At 45.4% G+C, this 26,953-nt stretch overlaps 1 protein-coding gene across 1 annotated transcript in view; it reads left to right on the forward strand.

Moving 5' to 3' along the window:
• LOC310874996 (thyroid hormone receptor alpha) overlaps positions 1-26,953 on the forward strand; it is a 226,106-nt gene that overhangs the window by 20,658 nt on the left and 178,495 nt on the right. Inside the window, exon 2 of the mRNA XM_083787989.1 lies at positions 17,349-17,431. The gene's annotated coding sequence lies outside the window, so the exon portion shown is untranslated. The remainder of the gene's footprint in view (positions 1-17,348; positions 17,432-26,953) is intronic.

Raw genomic sequence — 26,953 nt, forward strand, 5'->3', positions numbered from 1 at the left:
CCTACTCAGCCCAAAAATGACAGCCAATCGGAAACCTTTTTTTAATTTTTAGGCCTTACATATTAACAGTCTATAGCTCTACACATCTGTATGATTACATATTAACAGTCTATAGCTCTACACATCTGTATGATTACATATTAACAGTCTATAGCTCTACACATCTGTATGATTACATATTAACAGTCTATAGCTCTACACATCTGTATGATTACATATTAACAGTCTATAGCTCTACACATCTGTATGATTACATATTAACAGTCTATAGCTCTACACATCTGTATGATTACATATTAACAGTCTATAGCTCTACACATCTGTATGATTACATATTAACAGTCTATAGCTCTACACATCTGTATGATTACATATTAACAGTCTATAGCTCTACACATCTGTATGATTACATATTAACAGTCTATAGCTCTACACATCTGTATGATACATGTTAACAGTCTATAGCTCTACACATCTGTATGATTACATGTTAACAGTCTATAGCTCTACACATCTGTATGATTACATATTAACAGTCTATAGCTCTACACATCTGTATGATTACATATTAACAGTCTATAGCTCTACACATCTGTATGATTACATATTAACAGTCTATAGCTCTACACATCTGTATGATTACATGTTAACAGTCTATAGCTCTACACATCCATGTTAACAGTCTATAGCTCTACACATCTGTATGATTACATGTTAACAGTCTATAGCTCTACACATCTGTATGATTACATGTTAACAGTCTATAGATCTACACATCTGTATGATTACATATTAACAGTCTATAGCTCTACACATCTGTATGATTACATATTAACAGTCTATAGCTCTACACATCTGTATGATTACATATTAACAGTCTATAGCTCTACACATCTGTATGATTACATATTAACAGTCTATAGATCTGTATGATTACATGTTAACAGTCTATAGCTCTACACATCTGTATGATTACATATCAACAGTCTATAGATCTGTATGATTACATATTAACAGTCTATAGCTCTACACATCTGTATGATTACATGTTAACAGTCTATAGCTCTACACATCTGTATGATTACATATTAACAGTCTATAGCTCTACACATCTGTATGATTACATGTTAACAGTCTATAGCTCTACACATCTGTATGATTACATGTTAACAGTCTATAGCTCTACACATCTGTATGATTACATATTAACAGTCTATAGCTCTACACATCTGTATGATTACATGTTAACAGTCTATAGATCTGTATGATTACATGTTAACAGTCTATAGCTCTACACATCTGTATGATTACATATTAACAGTCTATAGCTCTACACATCTGTATGATTACATATTAACAGTCTATAGCTCTACACATCTGTATGATTACATATTAACAGTCTATAGCTCTACACATCTGTATGATTACATGTTAACAGTCTATAGCTCTACACATCTGTATGATTACATGTTAACAGTCTATAGCTCTGTATGATTACATATTAACAGTCTATAGCTCTACACATCTGTATGATTACATATTAACAGTCTATAGATCTGTATGATTACATAATAACAGTCTATAGATCTGTATGATTACATATTAACAGTCTATAGCTCTACACATCTGTATGATTACATGTTAACAGTCTATAGATCTGTATGATTACATGTTAACAGTCTATAGCTCTACACATCTGTATGATTACATATTAACAGTCTATAGCTCTACACATCTGTATGATTACATATTAACAGTCTATAGCTCTGTATGATTACATATTAACAGTCTATAGCTCTACACATCTGTATTGATTACATATTAACAGTCTATAGCTCTACACATCTGTATGATTACATATTAACAGTCTATAGCTCTACACATCTGTATGATTACATATTAACAGTCTATAGCTCTACACATCTGTATGATTACATATTAACAGTCTATAGATCTGTATGATTACATGTTAACAGTCTATAGCTCTACACATCTGTATGATTACATATTAACAGTCTATAGCTCTACACATCTGTATGATTACATATTAACAGTCTATAGATCTGTATGATTACATGTTAACAGTCTATAGCTCTACACATCTGTATGATTACATATTAACAGTCTATAGATCTACACATCTGTATGATTACATATTAACAGTCTATAGATCTGTATGATTACATATTAACAGTCTATAGCTCTACACATCTGTATGATTACATGTTAACAGTCTATAGCTCTACACATCTGTATGATTACATTGTTAACAGTCTATAGCTCTACACATCTGTATGATTACATATTATCAGTCTATAGCTCTACACATCTGTATGATTACATATTAACAGTCTATAGATCTGTATGATTACATATTAACAGTCTATAGCTCTACACATCTGTATGATTACATATTAACAGTCTATAGCTCTACACATCTGTATGATTACATATTAACAGTCTATAGATCTGTATGATTACATGTTAACAGTCTATAGCTCTACACATCTGTATGATTACATATTAACAGTCTATAGATCTACACATCTGTATGATTACATATTAACAGTCTATAGATCTGTATGATTACATATTAACAGTCTATAGCTCTACACATCTGTATGATTACATGTTAACAGTCTATAGCTCTACACATCTGTATGATTACATGTTAACAGTCTATAGCTCTACACATCTGTATGATTACATATTAACAGTCTATAGATCTGTATGATTACATATTAACAGGTCTATAGCTCTACACATCTGTATGATTACATATTAACAGTCTATAGCTCTACACATCTGTATGATTACATATTAACAGTCTATAGCTCTACACATCTGTATGATTACATGTTAACAGTCTATAGCTCTACACATCTGTATGATTACATATTAACAGTCTATAGCTCTACACATCTGTATGATTACATGTTAACAGTCTATAGCTCTACACATCTGTATGATTACATATTAACAGTCTATAGCTCTACACATCTGTATGATTACATTGTTAACAGTCTATAGCTCTACACATCTGTATGATTACATATTAACAGTCTATAGCTCTACACATCTGTATGATTACATGTTAACAGTCTATAGCTCTACACATCTGTATGATTACATATTAACAGTCTATAGCTCTACACATCTGTATGATTACATGTTTAACAGTCTATAGCTCTACACATCTGTATGCAAAGCGCGTTGGATAGGTTGTTCCAGGCCTAATGGACCCAATGACAAGCAGGCAGCGGCTGTCCGGCAGTAATTACACAGCGCGTGTGTGTGTGTGTGTGGTTGTGTGTGTGGTTGTGTGGTTGTGTGTGTGTGTGTGTGTGTGTGTGGTGCGCGCGCGCTAGGAAGCTCCAAATGCGGGTTGAGTTCCTGCGTCCCTGACACCCCCCCCCCCCCTCCTCTGGTTGGGATACATCCAGCTGCACCCCCCCCCCCCCCCCCTCCCCCCAGGCATCCTCTTTCCCCAACTACAACATCTGTGCAAGCAGCTTGCCGGGGCCAATGGCAGGGGCCCGGCCTGCGGCCCTCTGCTTCCATCACCTACTAGGAGGGGCTGATGGGCGAGAGAGAGAGGTACAGTGCAGTAGACATGCAAGAGCGAGAGGGGTTAGCATAGAGAAGAGAGACATTGTGTTTATGTATTGTCCATATCCGGGGCGTGTTGGAGTCAGTATTTACTATGTCGAGAGTGCACCCTTTAGAGCTCACTGCCTGCCGAATGTTGATGGGCCCGGGCTCTGTCTGTCTGTCTGTGTGTGTGTGTGTGTGTGGTGTGTGTGTGTGTGTGTGTGTGTGTGTAGTGCGTTGTGCGTGTGTGCGTGCGCAGTACGTAATTGCACTGTCTGACACGGAGGATTAGGTGACCAAAGGCGACCCCGATGGCCTCCTCCTCCGCCTACTCTGTCCCAGCTGTCTTCCACGTTTACCACTATTGTCACTTGATTGTGTCCACTCTACTGTAAAAAAAAAGCGGAAGAAAATTGCTGCAACTAACTAGCAGTGGAAAAAACTGCCGAGTATGGGTCAGTTTCTGCTCTCAGATTCCACATAAACCCCTCGCCTCCCATTTCCCGGGGGTGAAAAATAGCAAATCTACAAGCTACTGGCATCTTGCATGGCGGTTTGGAATTAAAACACTTCTTTTGCCGGGGAATTATTCAAAATGAAGGCGCTGGAGAGTGCCAGCAGATATGGCAGATGTTACTCCGTTCCCTCCCCGAAACCGGGAAGCATAATCTTCCATATTCTTACCTCACGCTGGTCACGCTAAAGTCTCTCTAGAAGCTCTCTATACTCGAAACGAGATGCTTCCTGAAGTCAGAAATGAAGACAGAACATTTGTCCTTTTGGTCAAAACCATAGAGAGAGCCCTTAGATTTAAGGACGTCAATACACGTTCTTAGCAAAAACTGTGTTACGTTATCAACCCATTTTTCGTGGAAATGTGGCGCAAATCTTTGAATACATATTCTTTCACAGCGAAGACCTTTTTTATATATACTGTTTTTCTTAGGCATTTTTTGTATATGACAACTTCAGAATAATATTGACAATGATAATGAGTAATTCAGTTATATAAAATGAATGTGGCCAAATACATATCATTTTGGGGCTCCTTGACATGAAAAACCTTGCCACTGACATGGAAACACAAGGTTTGTCCGAAAAGAAGACATTCTTGTATAGAATCTGGTCTCAGGACAATTAAGGTTTTAAGTGGTTAAATGAATGAACCCACTGGACTCTTCACTGTGCACGGCCAGTTCCCATGCTGTACTCGTACTGTATGTCGTGTGACCGTGCATGCGCTGGAGTAGTTTTAATCTAAATTGAGCCGGGGCGGCGGCATTGAGTGTCAGCCCCAACGCACAAAGACAGAGGATGATTAAGTGTTGACATGTGAGGGCGTAGCGGAGCGACATGCACACTGGTGCTGTTGTTCCTTCCTCAGCATCCCTCGCACACGGTGCCATCGCACCGCGTGCGTGCGAGTGTGTGTGTGTGTGTGTGTGTGTGTTGTGTGTGTGTGTGTGTGTGTGTGAGGTCGTCCTTGTATCATCCGCTCCAGTTTAGTGGCAGGCCATAAATTGGCAATTTCCCCGCAGCAATTGTATCAGCTAAACTCCGGTGCGTTTATTGTGCCTGGCTATTAAAATTACGATTCTGCTTTGAAATAAAGTCGTCGACCCACCCAACACACACACACACACACACACACACACACACACTCAATGCTCGAGGCAACCAAAACACTATATCACACAATTACACGCAGTGTTGGAGCGTCTGAAGCTCTGTTGTGCAGCCTGCCAGTCTGCCTGTTTGGTCCCAAACAATCTAATTAACTGGCGTGTATGTTTCTTTCTTTATTTTATTTTTTACATTTTTCATCTCACATGCCAATTATAAGCGAGTGATTTTATCTTTACAAAGGAGCACAAGTGTATTTTCCACAGAGTGAATAATTGATTATCGAGCTATCTCTGTTGGAACACAGGCGGCTCATTATGCATATAAATGAACACACACACATGCATGCGCTCACACACACACACGCACACACACACACACACACACACACACACACACACACACACACACACACACACACACACAGAGAGTTATGGATGTACATAGACTCGCATTCAAAACTATAAAACCTTTGGAGGGACCATAAAACCTGGCTGATCAAGCACAGCATGGGTTATTTTCTGGCTCTGGTTGTGTGTGTGTGTGCGTGTGCGTGCATGTTGTGTGTACACGTGCACTACTGTGATACTACTACTACTACTACTCACTGCCAATGAATTTGAGTCTGAGAAGAGAATATATTTTGCCTGAGAAAGGAGGAGGAGGAGGAGGAGGATGAGTGAGAGACAGAGTGAGAAAAGGAGGGAAACAGAGAGACTAGACAGAGAGAATAAAGAGAGAGGGAGAGAGAGAGAGAGAGAAAATGGGTCAAGCATCTGAAAGGCAGACATTCCTTTTTTTCTGTGATGGGTGTCAAGACATTATGCATTCTTCCTTTTCTGTCTTGTGCTCTCTCTCTCTCTCTCTCTCTCTCTCTCTCTCTCTCTCTCTCTCTCTGTCTGCCCCCCCTCCCTCCCTCCTACACCCTCCCTCTTTGACTTTCATTTTTCCCCTTCTCCCTCTCTCACTTTCTGTCTCTCATTCTCTCTCCCAGAGCTGAGTGCTCACACAGATTGGAGAGGAGAGTTATTATGCTTGGCATGCTTATGAAGGACGGACCTCAGTTTGGACAAGCCCCAGCTGATCAATCTCAACATTGGCTCACGTACAGTTACGGTGCTGTGTGTGTGTGTGTGTGTGTGTGTGTTCGTGTGAGTGAGAAAGAGAGAGTGAGAGATGTGCTCACCTCCCCCCATACACACACACACACCCACACACACCTACACGTCAGCTCAACTCTTAAACTCTGCGAGCCGCCGGATTGCTCTCAAAAGAAACGTATGCGCAGATACGTCGGTTTATATACTGTAAATTCAGGGGCCGGTCGCATAAATATTCCATACACGCCGCGCAGGTACATCCAGTACTGTATATACAGCAGTGTCAGAGCACCGGATTGGAAAGGGTTTGGGGGTGAGAATTAATTCAACACAGACCATGCTGCAGAGCCGCGGCATCGTCTAAATACAGTGAGTTTAACTCCTTTTGTGCGGGAACCCCTTTTGGTGTCGGCATTACGTTATGCTTTAGCTATTGAAAAATAGCAGACCTACAAGCTCATAGCTATGAGCTTGTAGGTCTGCTATTTTTGAAAAATCGAAGAACGACTGACATAGAAACATAGCTTTTTTCAGAAAACTGTCAGGATGTAGAAGACATTTGTAGAATCTGATCTCAGGTCAGAATGGAAAACTGTCAGGATGCAGAAGACATTTTTAGAATCTGATCTCAGGTCAGAACGGGTTAAGCTTCTTTTACCGCAGCACTCTCATTGTAAGTCCTTCCGGATGATAAAGAGGCCGCTGAAAGCTCAACGCTTTGCACAGTGTAAACGGAGAATGTTCAAATCCTATAAGATGTGTACGTACAGTACTTCCCGTGCTTTCAATAGCAAAAAAGCACAGATAATATTTCACGACGGCCTATAATCTGTGTCCCAACACACACACACACACACACACACACACACACACACACACACACACACACACACACACACACACACACACACACACACACACACACACACTGAGCTTGATTTACACCTACTACAGAATACGGCCTTAATGCAATTCGTAGTGATTTACATAATATGCAAACAGATGGACGTGATTGAGCCCGTGGTTTGGCATAGACTCTGTCTCTGGCAGCACGCTCTGATTCAAAGAAGAAGAAAAAAACCAACCCAACCCAACCCTGTAAGTGAAATCCCAGTCTTGGCGATGACAGAAAGTCTCAACAACAGCAGCGCAAACCAGTGTTTACCTCTGGTTTGGATCAGCACTCATGGTGTTGCCTGCCTCCACACAACACCACCACTGGGCCTGTTCATTTCTCCACCCCCCCCACCCCCCCAAAAGAAAATGTGACAGAAGTGCTTAATCTGCATGTTTCTATTCCGAAAAGGTATTCAGCAAACAATGTTTGGCACGCGGCAACTTTGCTGCGGTGGCAGCTAGAGCCATTTACGATCATAAAATTCTTTGCCACCGCGTGTGGAATTAGCATTTGGCACTTACTGTTGCTGCTGTGACAATTGAACATAAAACAATGAACATGCCGACTAAAGTAGTTAAAGCACACGGACGCATTGGCGCACTTGAATGCTGCAGAACATGCTGTTGTTGTAGACCAGTGGTTAACAATGCTAATTTAACTCTGAGAGTGTACACAGGTCCATTTGGTTCCAAACTATCATTTAGCAGGGGACCCCCTGGAACTCCCTCGAGGACCCCTAGGGGTCCCCGGACCCCAACCTTGAGAACCACTGGACTAAAGGACCCTACACCCCCCCAACCCGACTTGTCCTGACTGCTACAGAGTGACTCATGTCATGATCATGTGGGTCACACGTCAGAAGAAAATGCTGTGCACGCATTGTAGTACACACTGTTGCGCATGCCGCGTGAGAGGGAAAACAGAGCAAATAGTGAGCCATGCCAGGTGGTGGCAGCAGTCTGCAGGAGTCCCCTTGAGAGAACTGAAAGCTCAATTGGCACTGCGAACAATAACAAAGGAGACATTTTTACGCTACTCTGGTGTCGAACATGTGAAAACACTGCTCGGTTCGCATACACGTCGCACAAACACTCGCATACAGTATGTCTGTCCTAACTGGCAAGTGCAATATAGACTATGGGCAAATGCAATAGGATATAGTATATAATTTGCAATGGCATATGGGCAAGTGCAATAGTATATAGTATATAATATATTCCCCCATGGTCGTCGTCCCCCCCTACTGATGTTCCATCTATTTAAAATTGTGATTTGTGTGGTCACCCTTATTTTATCTACTTGTGGAAGTGCATTTTATTGGTGTATTTTACTACTATTTTAGCGGTGCATTGGAATACTTATTAATGGATTGAGATGACTTGACTGGACTGGACTATGACGGACTAACAGTGTTATGCCATGAAGTTTCCCCATCTGTGTTTTTCTTTGTCTTTGTGTTCTCTCGGTTGATACTGTTATATGTTGTGGTTGCACTAAACGGAATTTCGTGTTATGTCTCATATACAGAGACAGTAAAGATCTTATCTTAGCTACATTTATGTGCACGTGATAGGATTGAGAACTGAGAATATGGTACTTGGAGGCTTCTACATCAGAAGCAGAATAGAGGTAAATGGTGCATTTCTATAGTGCTTTTATCCAAAGCGCTTTACATACATGGATTGTCCGTCACCATGCAAGGCGCCAACCTGCACATTGGGAGCAATTTCTCTCTGTCGCTCTAATTAATTAGTCTCATGTCGCACAGCTGCGTCCGGATTCTCCCGGCGGATCGTTCCGGGAGCTGCCTATGCCATAGAAAGCTATAGGTGGACCCCGGTCTACTTGGACACTGACTCTGGGGGAACTGGGATCGAACCGGGAACCTCTCGGAAGATATTAGACTCGGTTTAATATTTACTATACTCCTATTTGACCACTTTCAACCTACATACCATCCATTTCTTGGGGTATGTCAGTATATATAGACGCCAGGTGCCGCATTAAAATCACAATGTAAATCACTGCTTGGAAATTTTATCACTTTTATCATCGTTATTTCTTGGCACATATTTGGAGCTGCGGTGGCAGCACCGAGTGCAGCGGCTTTTAAAACTCTCGTCTCGCGTAAAAAAGAAGAACACATGGGAGAAGGAAAATATGAAATGTAAATGGAAAGTGTGAAAGAATTACCTCAACTTTTAAAATCTGTTTTGAGGGACCAAAATTGAACCTACTTTTCCAGTGCCCAAAATATGATTTCACAACATGATTCTATATCATGAAACCTACTTTAAATAAAGGAGATATTAATGACGTTAGACGGCGTGTAGGAGTTAACGTCTCCCTCCGGTCAGCAACCCTACACGCTGAGAGCAGGCAATTGTAACCGGGCGACCACGGGATGAATACCCCATTATATGTCTTATACCTCGGGGATTGTGTGTGTGTGTGTGTGTGTGTGTGTGTGTGTGTGTGTGTGTGTGTGTGTGTGTGTGTGTGTGTGTGTGTGTGTGTGTGTGTGTGTGTGACTGAGAGCGTGTTTTCTTTTAATGGTTTTTATACCTTTCTCTCTCCCTATTGTCTTGATGTGGTCAGGGGCAAGGTTGTAAATAGCCAGCTGTGTGTGTGTGGGGCCGCTATCAGTGTCAGTCTGGCATGATGGCCATTATATTATGCAGCATTGCGATGCACACTAATAGGTAACTAGTTCATTCTGACTATAGAGTACATCTTACGTGTTGGACAGACTCAAATCATTATCACTTGTGGGGGAGGGATTTGCTGGGCCGGCGGCATTGGGGATGATAGACGGGAGACGACAGTGCTTTTTGTTTTGTATAGAAGCGGTTTCGTCTGTCCAGTATACCTGTCTGTCTGTCTGTCTGTCTTGTTATGCTTTAGCTATTTTTGAAAAATCGAAGAACGACTGACACATAGAAACATAGCTTTTTCAGAAAACTGTCAGGATGTAGAAGACATTTTTAGAATCTGATCTCAGGTCAGAACGGGTTAAGTCCGTCCGTATCATCTGTGTCCACCGGTGTGGCTGACATGCACTGGCCATAGACTCCAGTCCCTGTATACCCTGTTCCTCAGGAGGAGGAATTTTAATGAGTGGGGTCGTGTTGCGTCCCGCCATCACAGACAGTGTCTCCAGTGTGTACACTGGAAAGGGGAGCCATTTATCTATACTTTCTTTCTTTACTGTACGGCCTCACTAAACTGCGACGGGACACCGCCTTTTACTGTAGATCGCTTTAAACCAAACACCGAGATAATGACGCTAGACTGAAGCATCTCTTATACGTGAGGGGGGGGGGGGGGGGGGGGGGGGGGTGGTGTTGCTCGCTGAAAACAATTGGTGTTCAAGTGGAAATAGTTTTTTCCACTTTAAGCCATTTAGGCCTGACGTCGAAATAAATTAAAATAAATCTAAATCTTGACAATTTTCTGAAAACCTCATGTTTCTATATCAGTGGTTCTCAATATTTCATGTCAAGGACCCAAAAAATTAGATGCATTTGGTCGCCGACCCCCATCTGAAAATATGTTGTTCCAGGGACCTGGAACAACATAAAGATTTGAGTTAAAAACGTTCGCTCTGTATTTCTGAAAGAATATATTCAAAGATTTGCGCCACATTTTCACAATTCTTCAAAAAAAAGCACTCGGTGCCGTGCTATGAGCTTGTAGATCTGCTATTTTTCAATAGCTAAAGTATAACATAATGCTTAAGACAACAAAAGGGGTTCCCGCCCCCTAATGGATTAAAATCCGGTTCCTTCAGCCAACGGCGCCACGGTGTATGAAGAAAGTGGTGTTCTTCATAGTGCTGTATTAACTGAGGAAGGTCGAAAGACGGAAACGTTGCATTATTGACGTTAAATACAAAGCTCTTGAACCTGGCAGTGTGCGGGTCTCCCTCCTTCTCCTATACTGCTGCCTACGCACCTGCTGTTGTAGTAAGTCGAGTGTTGCAGAAGTCTTTTCTTCAATAATGTTTTCACTTTAAAATCAGGTTCCTTCGGCCAACGGCACCACTATACGGCATACGAAGAAATTGGTGTTCTTCATAGTGCTGTACTAACACAAACACACGCACTCTCGTACTCTCACACACACAGGCGTGTCGCAGCAAATGTGGAAATATGTACATATCCCAGCATGAAAAACGACACAGATAAAGATCTGAGGTTCATTGTATGGCCAGAGGAGGTGGAGCACTCATTTAGTTTCCTCTCAACTAAATAAAGAATGGTTTTATATACATGACTTTGTATGTACAGTAACGTCTCTAGGAGAGTAGCCTCGGAAACCCTGACGTTTTTATTAACAAGGAAATAAAAAAGCTTGGGGCCGAGTCCACTTCAATTCGGCATACAGTAGCGCAAACGTCGATCACCCTCTGCTGATTTCTGATCGTCTGCACTTGTTAAATTGACGCACACTCACACACCCACTCCTCTCCCTCTGTCGCTCTAATTAATTAGTCTCATGTCGTGCAGCTGCGTCTAGTTTCTCCCGGGGAGCTGCCCATGCCAAAGAAAGCATAGGTGGGTTCCAGTCTACTAACGAGGAGAGTGAAGGGTGAGTGTCCACGCTGAGCCACCAGCGGATAGGAAAGGGCACGTTATCACAAAATTGCACACATTTGTACTTTTGCTTTGGTACTTTAAGTACATTTCGATGCCAATACTTTTGTACTTTCACTAAAGTACATTTTGAATTCCGGAGTAGTTTTCCATTTCAGTATTTATGCTTTAATATAATAAATATATTTTAATGTATAATGTGTAATGTAATATATTGGAGTAGTCTTTCCTCCAGCACCGGTGAAAGGTAACCTCATGCACAGCGCGGGTGAGGGATGTTATATTATGTATATGACGATGCCTTACTACTGACTAGGGCTGACCCCAAAAAATCGATTAATCAACGTTCAATCGATACGCACGGATCGATTTTTAAATTTTGAATCGAATAGTCATTAAAAAAAAAGCGGACGCTTTTGGTCCGCGAGACGGCCCCATTTGGTCCGCGAGCCATGCTCACGCCTCGCAGCACCGCAACGCCTCCTCCCCTCTCCCCCTCACTCGTGGTAACAACAAGGAAGTCAACACACTGTGTGTCGCCACAAAATAAATCTAAAGTGTGGTTGCATTTTAGAATATGCAAGGAGAACAAAGAACAAGTGGTGTGTCAACTATGTGACAAGAAATTGGCTCAGAGGGACTTCCAGGCGCGCTAATTTGCACTTTTCTACCCCAAGAAAGTGCCTCGTCAGAAGGGTCTGAGAGCGGCGTAGACCGCGGCGCAAATTAGCACGGGCTGGAGCTCCAGGAGCTGGTGAAACTGAAAACCGCGCTTTTCGACCCCAAGACAGAGCCTGGTCTGAAGGGGTTGATTGATTTAAGAGTTGCATTCATGTTACGGTTGGGTGGTGCTTTTTTTGGTGTTTTCACATCTGAGTTTCAATCGGAAGAGAAGCTAAATCCCTACATTTTCTGGATTATAGGCTATATATTTTTTATTTGAGAGGTAATGCCTGTGTCAGGCAGTTGACTTGTTACGGTCGGATGTTTTATTAAGCCTAATTATTTGTGCGTCACTGCTTTCATGAAGGCTGCAACAGTTGTTGCTTATTGTTTAAAATGAATGAGACCAATCCAAGCATGCCTTTCTCTCTCCGCTATATCGTTGTTTAAGCCAAAGAGTCACTGCTCGCATCGCGCACCTCGCATCGCATCGCACCCCCTCGAAGCGTCGACGATCGAAACAAATTTATATCGAAGCGTCGATCATCAAAAACATGATCGAAGGTCAGCCCTACTACTGACTACTGAGGGATGTTATATTATGTCTCTCCCCTTTTCTCTTTCCGGCTCAGACGCGCCGTTCGCGCCGCAGAGGGCAACGGAGGCAAAAAAAAAGAAAAAGTAAAAAAAGCTCTGCCTCCCAGCAGCTGGCCCTCTTATCTGGGCAGCCTGTGCCCATGCATATTTATCCCGTGGGCCGAGTGGCTGAGCGCTGGCTTAGCATACGGATTAGCAATGAGGGAATCAGATGCAGGGCCACACAAGAACGGCCGTTGCCGGAAACCCTGCCTCTTAAAACAGCCTGACGGAGGAGGCGGGTGTGGGGGTAGGAAATGGTGGGTGGGGGTGTGTGTGTGTGTGTGTGTGTGTGTGGGGGGGGGGGGGGGGTGTTGAAAGTAACCTCCGACACAGTGGCTTGATGGAGACAACATTGTGTGGCAGTGCACGTCTGACCTTTGACACAGGCTCCCGTAGGAGGGGTCAATGGGTCAAGTAGGGCCCTATAGTCTCCAACAAGTCCTTTTTTTAAGTGGCACTTGAAAGCAGTCCTCCCTGTCTGTGTGTGTGTGTGTGTGTGTGTGTGTGTGTGTGTGTGTGTGTGTGTGTGTGTGTGTGTGTTCAGCCTGCATTTACATTGCAGTCCTCTGAAATGTATGCAGGGAAAGAAAAAAAACATAGGCAAACATTGAAAAAGAAAGTTATTGAATGTCTTCCAGGCCGCTCCAGGGCAACATTCCAGCCAAAACCAAGACTTATCCTAGATTTGAATAGCCCCGGCCGCCTTCACAAAATGTGACCGTAAAGGAGATCCTTGAAAGAGCAGTGTATGGTCGTCTTGATTTTGGAGGAATTAACTGAAATGAACTGTGCAGTTCTTGTCTCCGCTAATCAAGATGCAGCCTTGGGGTGGGGGGGGGGGGGAGTACTGGTGGAAAAGTATCTGACTTGCCAACAGTAGTGTCTTGTGTCAGTGTGGACGCGTATGTGCTGTGCATTCAAATGACCGATATAATGATATCGTGTCTTCCTTCCTCCCCTCTCTCTCTCTCTTCCTTAAAGAAAAAAGCACGGCGATCCCTTTTTGCTAAAGGGCTTGTTTGTGTTGAGCCAACTGGTAACACGAAACCACACTCATTTGCCTGGCACAGGCATCAATTAGGGGGAAAAAAAAGAAACATTGGAAAGCTTGTCCGCTCCTGCTTGCAGCACCATATAAAATCAAATACGCCTGTTGCTCCCAATTTCCCTGGTTTGCAGCCATGCATACTCCGCTAAATCTGGATGTGCATAGTCGTTGCTTTGCCTCTGTAAGCCACATTGACCCGGCTATAAGTTAACACGCTTCGTTATGACAACTCAGAAGACCTCTGACCACTGCCCTCGGTCTCGGGTGAAGACGTCAGAATTGTAAATGACATTGAACTCTTGTACTGTGTAGACTAGACGACAGCTGTCCTCTCCGACGGATCCTATCAGGCGCTGTCGCCGGTTGACGACAAATCTGATATTTAAAAGCCAAAGATTGGGCTTCCTTCGCGTGTGGTTTGGAAAGCGGTCGACGCACACAGCCGTGTCAGACAAACGCAAAGAGAGGGAGGGTTTGTTTCGTTATCTATCTTCACTATCAGAGATATGAGTGCGGCCTTTTCCGCGTTGCTTGCCAAGTCAGGTGTGAACTAGGCGATGATGTCGCTACATTGTGTAAACCAATGATTCTCAGTGATCCTCCCCACTGAGTATTTTCTAAAAGTATTTTCTAAGTATTGTCTAAAAATGGGTTATAACTGGTCTAAAAATGAACGTTTCTTTTTTGTGTAGGCTTAGACAACGTAGTTTAGACGGTCTATATATAGACGTTTAAAAGACTGCTAATCAACGTCTAGGCTAAGTTTAGACCGCTAAAAAACTTTCATTTTTAGACCAGTTATAACCCATTTTTAAAGGGAGGTCTAATAGCCGGCTATATTGCACAGTGGGTCCCTTTCTAGGACCTCTAGTTTGATATGTGTGCTAGGTCCCCATGATGCAAGTTATATATCTGGGATTACGCTCTAGTCTACACTGTATAATCGTGAGTTTATACACTCTCAGAGTTACAGACCCATAACTACCAAGCATTTTGGCTGGGGACAGACATCCTCACGGACCCCTATAGGGGTCCCCGGACCCCTATAGGGGTCCCCGGACCCCTAGGGACCCCTAGGGGTCCCCGGACCCCATGTAGCGAACCACTGGTGTAAACACAGACGAAGACCGGAGGAGTGAAACGTGTTTGAATGGCGCCTATGCATTCAAATAAGCATTTAAACTAATTTGGTGAGTGCAGATGTTCTTCTTTTTTTATTCTGGACGTCAGGCAGCTACTACCACTCAGGAGACAGTTGAATCAGATAGACGGATGGACCGCAGAATAATCTACCGCGTCTGCTGCAGACATTGAAAGGGAATGAAATAATGAAGTGAAATTGTGTGTTTGTGTGTGTGTGTGTGTGTGTGTGTGTGTGTGTGTGTGTGTGTGTGTGTGTGTGTGCTGCTCGCACACTTGTAGGGTACGAGATGTGTGCAAGTGTAGACTACGTACGCGTCCCAGATGGGAGGAATTATGTAATTTGCCACAGCCAGATCAGATATGTCTGATCCAATCCAAAGTGGCAGGCATGGTCCTGCTCTGTGCAAATGCAATGAATTTTATGTGCAGTGTAATATCATTTACTCTGGAAAAATTGCCAAACATCGTTGGCCCAGAAGTTGGAAGTACTAGTATGTCTACAATACATCGTTGTGGGGGTTTACGTTAAGGTATCATTATCTCCACTAAGGCCGAAGGCAAGGGGGGGGGGATCACGTTTTCATCCCCTGTTATTTTTCACTGTCCGGGGCTAATCTTGCAAACCGCGGCCCCCGATCAGTGCCACATTTCCTGCACACGCTGCCAGTTGGCCCCAAGAAGTATACCGCCATTCATTTCTTGTTGTCACATGTGTTTTTAACATTTAACTGAGCTTTTATATTGTAAGTCAATGGTGTCAGATCAGGCTGAAATCATGTCCCAGATGGAGCACTGCGCCATCGTATACGTCATACGGTAGATGGGACGGATGTCATGGTCGGTCTGGCGGAGTAAACGGTTTACAATTTGGGCATTTATTAGACGCGTTTATTCATAGTGACGGTGTGAAATCAGAGTATGCAAGTGTATGCATGAACCTTAGTCAACAAGCAACACAATAGCAGTAAGAGTGCAAAGGGAACAATGCAGCGTTTCAGAGAAACTGGGACACCAGGCAAACATCAATCCTTTTGCATCTGTCTCTCAATATAACCTTCTGCGTTCAAGCGAGTCTAAATCACACAAAAAACGTTTAAAAGTATGGCACAGCTAGCGTCTGTCAAAAATGGTGACAAGAAGGGATAAACCTCTGAACCTCTCCAGTTTCATTTTGTTTAGGGAAAGATGTCGGGAACACCCTCTGGGGGTGCCCAGTGGCCTACACATTTTCCACATTTTCCTCCCCATCTGTTGCGGGGATTCAAAACTGTGACCTTTCCCGTCACCAGTCCCACATTTATTCCATTTATTTATTTTGGACGAGAAGTGAACAAGTTCAGCGTGTCTTGAGCCGTGTGATTGACATTGTTGAAAGTCTTCCCTCCAACGATACCAGTACTTAGAGGTATGGCATACCGGCTTAGTGGTATAGCCATATACGTCAGCCTAAGGTCGCGGGACCCGAAGCGATGATACCTAGAACCGAAATCCTTTCCGGAGACACATTCCTTGACAAATACACGTCTTGTAAGGCTCATATACTGTAAACTCCTTTTGATTCCTCTGGCTAGCCTAAGCCTTAGGTTAGACACCTCATTTGGCTAAAGGATTAAGCCTGTAAGCCTTTTAGTGGTAAGCTGGTCACATGAAAATCTAGCGTCGGTTAGCATACAGACGAGGGGGGGGGGGGGGGGGGGGTTCACGCCTTCTTCTGGGATTTTCACCTCCGCTGAACCTCCAGACTCCTCCCCATGGCATCCCCTACGTGCGCAGATTACTGGCTCGGACGGAGGAATTTGTGCGTGGAATCACGGCTCGCTGTTGTTCGCAGTACCACCCTCCCTCCCTTTTCTTCCCTCGCTCCCTCCCTCCCTCCCTCCCTCCCTCCCTCCCTCGCTCCCTCCCTCCCTCCCTCCCTTCCTTCCTACCCTCCTGGATCAATTCCTTTTTTCATAAGCCGGTAGATTCCAGGGTTTGTTGTTTGGCTGAATGAATGTTTCTCTTTGCTGGAAGGTTGAGGGATCACGACTTTTCTCCTCTCATTACAGACCGCTGTTTGGATGTAAGCTGACAACAACAAATGTGAAATAGGTGCCATTGAAGCTGCGGACAACAACAGACCACAACAAAGGTTTGGCGTTTTTGTTTTGTTATTTTTGCACCTATATATATATATATATATATATATATATATATATATATATATTTATATATATAATTCCAGAGAGGGGTGACTGACGCCTTAAGTCGAGCCACCACCACTACCAGTAAAGTTCCTGTTCCAGGCCTCAGTGGGAGCTGTCAGTGTCCTGTTACGGTGGTACGTTTTGACGGTGTCACAGAGTCAAAGGGGAGGTGGGTTGGTTTTGTTTTTCCATGGCGGAGTGGCAGTGTCTCGTTCCCACAGGTGCACATATCGGGTTTGATTGCAGGGAGGGGTTCCCTGCCTCGCCTGTACGTACAGTAGCATGTGGACGTCTCGGCTTCACAGTGCCATGGAGTGACTGAGTACATTTACTGCAAGTACTGCACTAATGCATTCTGACCTGAGATCAGATTCATACGAGGTTTCCACTGGACACACACTGATCAGATTCTAAAAATGTCAGTCGTTCTTCGATTTTTCAAAAAAATAGCAGACCTACAAGCTCGTAGCGCGCCACTCGGTGGCGCGCTATGAGCTTGTAGATCTGCTATTTTTCAATAGCTAAAGCATAACACAATGCTAACACCAAAATGGGTTCCCGTTCAGAAAGTACAATTTGGTGATATTTTGTACTGTACTTGAGTATTTACAATTTACAATACCTTTACTTACCTATACTCCACTATACATCTCGGATGTAAATATTGTACTTTTACTTTAGTTACTTAGTTACTTTGTACATTTGATTATTATTCCAAAACATACTTATCCACTTCAGTTCTATATACATTTCAACCATTTGAAAATAGCTGATCTAACGGCTCACAATGTGTCACGATGCGACACATTGTGAGCCTATGTGTCAATGTGTAGTACATTTACTTTTGGTACTTTAAGAACATTGCAGTATTGATACTTTTACTTAACATTTGAGTACGTTTTCCACCACTGCGGACTGCCTGCGAGGGCCACAGAGTTGATCAGAATCACATGACATCTTGTTTTTCCTTCCTTTCATGTAAATTATGATCTGACAGCTATTTCCTTTTATCACCAATTCAAATCATTCATTCATTCATTCATTCATGCCGTGCAGAATGACCTTGTATACAAATCGTATTTCTTATTCTTATTCTTCTTATTTTTTCATACCGAGCAAAATGCCCAGAATTACAGTTACCACACTCGACACACAAGTCCTATATGTCGTTATTCATTGCATATCACCATGTTGGGCGAGAAACAAACGTCATTCTTGTCATCATAGCACGGTCCTCAGCTACAGTACAGTACAGTACAGTACAGCGAGTACACGTTATCTTTGGCTCCCCCGGCATAACTTTGATGTTCCCTGACCCCTCCTTCAACCCCAGCCGCAGTCAGGGGGGGGGCAAACATGGTCAAATCCCTGTAGTTCACGGGGAGGACAGAGCAAAGCAACTCAGGGGCCAGCGGGCGCGTGAAGCCGACGCACCGGAATTAGCTGTGGCGCTGCTGCAACAGGTGAAGCAGAGCCAGCTTATTTTTTTGTATTTTGTATTTCTTTCTTTTCTCCCTTTTTTACGATTTGCTGGCCCGGGACCAAAGCAGAGCACTGTATCGCGGCGGTTTGCCAGGCCCTGAGACTCAGCAGTCAGCAATATCTTCCCAAGAAGAAAGATATCTTGCACAATGTTGAACTTGCACTTTTTCTTCCCCTATCATACCCCCCCCCCCCCCCCCTCTCTCACTCCCTGCTGCTGCCAAAACGCGCGGCGGTGCTGCAGTGTTGATGGGGGTGGCGTTTTGCAGCGTGCACACACACACACACACACACACACTCTACCGACTGACTGACTTTGAGGCGCTATACTTGATGGACCGGATTCATTTAGAATCGTCCGCTTTTTTGCATGCGAGTCATGCGCAGCCTTGCGACCGATACGTATGCAACTCACGAACCGCAACAATCTTTTTGCATTTGCATCTGCGGGAGCAAGCGAGTGAGGAGGATGAAGCCATTTTGGGCGGGAACCCCTTTTGGTGTTGGCATTACGTTATGCTTTAGCTATTGAAAAATAGCAGATCTACAAGCTCATAGCGCACCACCGAGTGGCGCGCTACCAGCTTGTTGGTCTGCTATTTTTGAAAAATCGAAGAACGACTGACATAATAGAAACATAGCCTTTTCAGAAAACTGCCAGGATGTGGAAGACATTTTTTTTAATCTGATCTCAGGTCAGAATGGGTGAAGCAGGGGCAGCATGGGGAGTGCACGTTGTGCATTCTATCCAGTGCACGTTGTTGGTCTGTCAGAGGAGACGAGGTGTGAGCGCGGATGCAGGAGTGCAGTGATCATCATCATACAGAAGGTCCCTCCCGCATGCCATTCAGGTGGCAGAGAGAGAGAGAGAGAGAGAGAGAGGGAGAGAGAGAGAGAGAGGAGGAAGCACTGTGCCACTCCCTGCCCATCTGTCATGCTTGGCAGGGGAATCACTTTCACTTTCGCCTTTCGTCTCTCTCTCCGGGAGTACACACAAGGGGGGAAACACAACACAACCATGGCACACACAGGCACATGCACGGCACACACACACACACACACACACACACACACACACACACACACACACACACACACACACACACACACACTCTATTCCTCAAACAATATCAGAGTATGCTCGCTGTGAGCTCGCTGGAAGGTGGAAAGCTCTGAGCTGCTGTGTGCTGCTTGGCAGACTTCCTCCGCTGAGTGCTGGGGAGCCATAAAGTTGAAATTACGGGCCAAAGGAGTGAGTAGCTGTGTGAACGTTGTGGCCCTGCTTCTCTCTCCCTGACTGGAGCAGGCCTGTGGCCACCTGGCTGCTCATGGCCGGGTAATCCCAAAGGCATGCTTTTTGGACGCAGGCCCCCCTGTGTTACACAGCTCCGTTTTTTTATCTTTTTATTTGGGGGGGTTTTATTTGTCATATGGCTGTTTTGAGCCCCCCCCCCCCCTCCCATCACCATGGGGAAAACCTCTTTATGGCTGTTAATATGGCGTAGTACAAAGACACAATGGTATTTACAGTGACGGCATAGCGGCCAGACAGACGGAGGTACTCCGGCGGTTTCCTCTATATGAATATGCCGCCTCTCCACTTATGTTTGTGACATTTCAACTAGCAATCTCTCCCCCCCAAAAAAATCAATGGGATAATTCAATAACCTGCCTCAAGGCTGTCTTTGTTTTGGTTGGGTTTTTTTTTTTTTTCTTTTTCTTTTTTTATGTCTAGACAGGATACGCACTGGCTGTAATTTCACTTTTGTCTGAAACCCAAAGTTGAACTAATTTGGGAGGACGTCGTACGTGATTGGCAAAGCCCCACAGCTAAATGATATTTCCAGGAAACAATAAATGAACCGCGGTGCCAGTTACTAGTGGATGCCATTATCGTATTGTTGTCTTTTGTGTGCATGACATAATTTATTGACGTTTTAACAGTCAGTCGGGTGGCTTCCCTGCACTTAATGGCTTTCTAGCGGGTTAGCTGGGCCGCGTGGCCGGTCGGCTGGCAGGCGGTTTGCAGAGCAGCGTTCTCAATATCGGTGAGGCCATGTTATGCAGACGGGTGTTTTACTGTAAGGCCCCTTTTCCACCGGTTGGTTCCCAATGGGAACCGGTTCAGTTCTTTTTGGTTTTTAGTCCATGAGCCAGAGCTCCAAAATTGAAACGTTAATTATGAATTGAGTGGGCAAAACCATACCTATATTAGATCTATTGATCTATTGTATTAAAAAAATTACATTTTTAAATATGCAAATGAGGCATTATGTAGGAAAATATGCAAAATAATCGAAAATATGAAAAAGCTACTACTGTGGAAGGGTTATCATGTATTAATTTACTTGTATTGATCCTATAAACAATTTAATATAGGGTATAGTTTGCCCACCAATTTTGGAGCTCTGGCTCATGGACTAAAAACCAAAAAGAACTGAACCGGTTCCCATTGGGAACCAACCGGTGGAAAAGGGGTCAATGTGTTCCCTGCTTTAGGCCGTGGGTTTTTTATTGCAGCGCAGCAGAGTAAACAGAGCTCCCGAGTCCCGTATTGCCGGGCTGCAGCATGTGAGTGGCGTAATGGACGGGAGTGGGTGGTATCATGGCATTGTAGCCATGCAGGGCCGTATACGCTTTCTTCCTGGGCAGCCCTATCACTCCAGAGGAGATGTGTGTGGCGTTCGCTTCTCCTCTATGCAGAACAAAAGGTCCCCGTCCGTCCGCCCCGTTTTTATAGGTGTATTTGTGGTGTAAATGTTATGGTTACGGTTGATTTTCCTCTCTGGGGTCGGAATTCTTGCATGTGCTCAGACTGGAGCCGTCCGCTGTGGTGGGGTGGAGGAGGAGAGCGTGCTGTTTATAAAATGTCCGGGAGACGTGGGCGGGCATGCCCCCGGAGGGTGACGGAGGGACAGAGGGGGCTTCTGTTTCAACTGCGGCCGGCCGTGTAATAGACGTCCAGTTTTGACTTTCCGATGAACTTCTGCTCTCTCTGCGGCCTAGACGAAGCGGCGAGAGGCTTGTGTGTGTGTGTGTGGCTTTCATACTCCGTCCAATGCCAGTCACTCTCTCCTCGGAGTCAATTCCGGTTCCTACAACGTTATGAGAGAAGGTTTGGCGTGTCGGTGGGTCAATGGAGGGGAGGACGCAGTGCAGAGACGCTATAAAGCCACGTGCTGTCCTAAAAGATCTCCCTGTTCCTGATCTGAACTCCCCTTAATACCACCATGACTTCCTGGCTCATCCTAGCCTGGAGAAATGGACGAACAATAGCCATGACTCCACTGTGGGAAAGGCTGGAGCGTTGCATTGTATTGTTATGGTGTTATGGTTATCGTACAGCCTATATTAAGCACACATAGCCTTTGTGTGACATGCTGCACAGATCATATTGCTCGGGTGAAAGTTTCCATTCTTGAAAAGCGGAGCGGTTAAAAAAAATGTACACATAACACAGCACTTCACGATTCCAACACCACGTCTTATCAAAGCCTGGGAGGAGTTTTCTAAGAAACCGAGCCCCTTTATGCCAGACATTTACGAGGGCCTCTTTACACAGGGACCCGGCGGGTTGCCGAAACAGCTGCGCATGCGTCGGCGCAAAAGCGAGCGCCCCGTCGAGGTCCCCCCCCTTTGGCATCCTGTCAGTTTCCGTTCGGTAGGTGTTTGTTTTTCCCTATACTTCAAAAGGAAGTCATTGGCAGCCACCGGACCCCCCCCCCCCTCTCCCCGGAGACCCCTCATCGGGGGGACATCTACGAGTTGAACCGAGGCCGCTCATAACTTAGCTGGGGGGGCTAATGAAAACACGCCGGTTTCCGACGGAGCAGCTGATGTCGCACGCCGACGGACAGGCATTCTGGAACGCACGCCGTCTGCTAAAAACAGGCTCCTCATGGTGTCAGCGACTTGCTTTCTCATATACGTGAGGTACATTGTCTTCTAAATGGGCGCTGTCACTTCAGTCCCCAAAGATGTTCCAAAATAGGTATACCCCAACCGCTGGCAAGGACTGCTTTGGACGAGTGCGCCTGACGGCTTCGCTTTGAAGAGCTTTCAAACCCTCAAACTGCACACCCGACACTAATTCATTTCTGCTATGAGGAGGGATGTCACACGCAGCCGTGAGATTGACATTGGTGTTAAGTCAGCCAGGGCTCAGGGGGGGGGGGGGGCTGCTCAGCCTCTTCCTCCGGTCCAACGCAACTGACAGATACCTTTTTTTTCTGTGTTTGATCATTCATCTCTGGCTGCTGGCAGTGATGATGTCGGGGGGGGGGGGGGGGGGGAGAGACAAGAGATTGACTTGACACATTGTAGAGCGTGACGCTCTGATGAGTCCACTGCTCTGTCTGAGAGAAAAGAAACAGCCACCTGTCACAGCCAGGGGTCAAGCCAGGTCAAAGTCATTCTGCCACCATGACCGAGTCATTTGCATGTTTCACTTTAGCCCGGTTTGGTGGTGGCTGAAAAGACCCAAGCGCTTGACTTGGCTGTCTGACCTCTGTGCCCCTGCCCTGAGGCTGGGCCAATTGAAAGCCTGAAATAGATTTGATTCTGTAGCGGCTGCTACACTTTTTCCAATCTGGTCGTCGAATGACTTTTAGTTGTTTCTTAACCTGAGCAGAATGGAAGTATTGATTGTGTGAGCTAACTGTTGTTGAGTTGAGTCATAAAAGGAAAACCCCATTAGCTGACACAGCAGTTAACGGCTGTGTCGTCTTCCTGTGGTACGGGAAGACATAAACAGAATCATTACAGTTACATGGCACAACGTTCTCTACGGCTGGTTGTCTTTGTGTTATTCACGTGTGGATGATGCCGTACACTGGGATGTTTTAAAATGTCCTCCCGATGTTTTTCCTCCCTGTGTTTGGAAAAAAATACAGTAGTGTTTCTTTCTTTCTTTCTTTCTTTCTTTCTTTCTTTCTTTCTTTCTTTCTTTCTTTCTTTCTTTCTTTCTTTCTTTCTTTTACCGGTACTTATATAAGATACATTTCCAAATGTCCATGGACAGATTTGAGCCTATATACCATAGCTGTGTATACAGGCCCACACAATTGAATTCTAAACACAGATGAGTCGACAACTTTATACTCCAATGTTTTGTGAGGCAAAAAAAAATAAAGTCAGCAGCTTAGTCAGCAGCCGAGCGGGGAGGACATTATCAAGATGTATGTTTGAAGTCGTTGCTCAGCGTACAGTAGACGAGGCGCTATCACCAGACCAGATAGACTGGAATGACCCTACACTGTATATGACATGCTTCGGGCTCCGCCGGCGGTAATCGACACCGCGGCAGAGTCCCACACACAGGCAGTCATGTGAATGCTTTTTATATGGCGACTAATTGGGGCCACGGGACGGGTCACACTGTATCTCCTATAGAACATTCCAGCAGTGCGACCGCATGGGACAGAGATACACGGTGACGGAGAGGGACATGGTGATGGCAGCGTGGCCTGTCCGTGTCATGGTCTGTCGCTCTACAGACCATGTCTCCACATCAGCCACTCCCACTCTCCATTCCCTCTCTCAGTCCTTGTCACACACCTGTTTCCCACCCTCTTCAGCCCAACAGTGCCATGCCCATTCCACACCTGAGAACACTTCTGCAATCACCCTGCTCCCTATAAGACTGGACTCATTCCACAAACACACTGTCAGTACATACATTAAGTTGCTCAAAAGCGCATGAGGCGATTTCACTCCTCCTTCCGGGTAGGAACAGAGTGCATTCTGGGATGGATTGGAATAGTGAGTGGGCCCAAACACATGAACGCGCTGCCGTTGAACGGGCACGAACACGCACGAGCGTGCGTACGTCGTGAACGTGCACAATAATAGTCAACGGACCAGCGCGTTATGTGTTTGGGCCCACGCTGCAATACCAAATTCGGCCACTATGTCCATTTCGCCTCAGGGTTTCCTCTGGGTGCCGTCTCTATTCATATATACTCTAAGGTCTGGACAGAGAGGGACATGGTGATGTGGCAGCGTGGCCTAGTGTCCGGACAGAACCACGGTATGGTGTCACCTGTCATTTGGACGGTGACGGTTCTTTTCAAAGTGGCCCCTGAGCCACGAAACACTGACTGAAGGCCCCTATATACATGCCCCGGGGCCTACTGACTGCACCTGGCTAGCACTGTGAAAGTCATGCGTGACAGTTATACTGTGTGTGTGTGTGTGTGTGTGTGTGTGTGCGCGCGTGCGTGCATGGTTTCAAACGATCATAAATAAAGTAATACATTCCCTATTTCTACTGTATGTGCTTTTGAGAAGCATGCCAAAAGCCTGCATTGCGTTGATGTGTGGATGGAAACGCAGTCTCATTGGCTGTGGCCGTATATATATATATATATAAATATCCATCCCCTAGGCACAATAAATATAATTCACAACGCGGGGTCATTTAAAACAATACATTTATATTCCAGGAACTCCCACCTTCCCAAATCTTGTCACTGCTCTGGGAGGGGGGGGGGGGGGGTGGGGGGAATTGAACGAAGACAAAGGAAACAGAAATGTGCCTGGCTTGCAGTTTTAGCGCCATCCTACATCCTGGTTGGACCCCCCCATGCCCCCCCCCCCCCCCATGCGTCTCTCTTTCTCTCTCTCTCTCTCTCTCTCCTGCGTGACGGCGTCAGTTGAGGCGTGGAACAGGTGCAGTGTTGGAGAGGGATATGAAGTGGAGAGCCTGCTCAAACAGTTGGGGCGGACCACATTATACGTGTGTAATCGTTCCGGGAGCCTGCCACCAGCATTTCTGTGGGAACAGACAAACAAGTGTTTGGCTGAAGGACGGAGGAGAGGGGTGGGGGCTGGTTAATGCCAACCGCCTGGTTAATGCCAACCGCCCGGTTAATGCCGTCTCAGCCGTGCGTGCGTGCGTGTGCGCGCTTAACCCTCTCACGCTGTCGCGCCTACAGGATTAGAGATAACCATATCACATATATATAGGCTGTAGTACTTCTGTATACGCTAAAGACTTTACAGGCCGTTTAACCCAAAGCTGAGGACAAGAAGATTGAGCGACTGCATGCATAGGCGCTTATGCAAGTTTAATGAGTAACCCGCCCGCCCCCTGCACGCCACGTAGATAAGTAGCGCTGTATGTCTGGGTAATCTGGGAGAAAGTGGGTCATTTTAGCTCTACATGCCCTGAGAGAGAGAGAGAGAGAGAGAGAGAGTACATGTAAGAACATGCCGCCTCATGTGCTCTGACAGAGGGTGCATGTGAGTACACCGTGCATGCATGTACTTAGCGTGCACATGCCCATATGGTACACTGAGTGTGTGTGTGTGTGTGTGTGGGCAGACGGTCAGTGGAACACGGTGTTCCACTGCTAGGCCCCAGCGATAACGACACAAGAGCAGTGGTTGGTGCAAAGAGGTGGTGTTAATTTCAAAGCTCCATTCCGCCCCAAGAAAAGAGCCATTGTGGAACCCGGGTTACCTCTCTGAATGTCAAAGGGGGGGGGGGGGGGTTGTGGGGGGTGGGGGGGGGGGGGGGAGGGAGGGCCTGTATGGAGCTGTAATCAGTGTGTTTATGATGTCCAGGCTCCAGTAAACAGCGCTCGTCCTCCATACATGCGTGCAGCAGTGCCATAATCAAGACCAGACAAGTGTGCTGCTAACGGCATGCATGCAGCAGAGAGAGAGAGAGAGAGGGGGGAGGGGGGGGGGGGGAGTTGGAGAGAGAGACTAGTGTGTGTGTGTGTGTGTGTGTGTGTGTGTGTGTGTGTGTGTGTGTGTGAGAAGGGGTGGTGGACGTTATGGTGGGCTACATTAGCCAGTTTGGAGAAGGGCATTCCAGTTCTTTTGTTGTGCAGGCCACAAGTATTCCGTCCCTCGCGGGCGGCACCTCCTACGCGCCGCGACCGCAGAGACGACTTGAACTTTGGAGGCCTCCAATAAACACGGCCTCCGCTCGGCTCTGCTCCTCAGCCAGTCAGGAGGAGGAGGAGGAAGAGGAGGAG

The sequence above is a fragment of the Protomyctophum parallelum genome (genome assembly GCF_964188405.1).
Source record: "Protomyctophum parallelum genome assembly, chromosome: 17".
NCBI classification, from domain to species: Eukaryota; Metazoa; Chordata; class Actinopteri; order Myctophiformes; family Myctophidae; genus Protomyctophum; species Protomyctophum parallelum.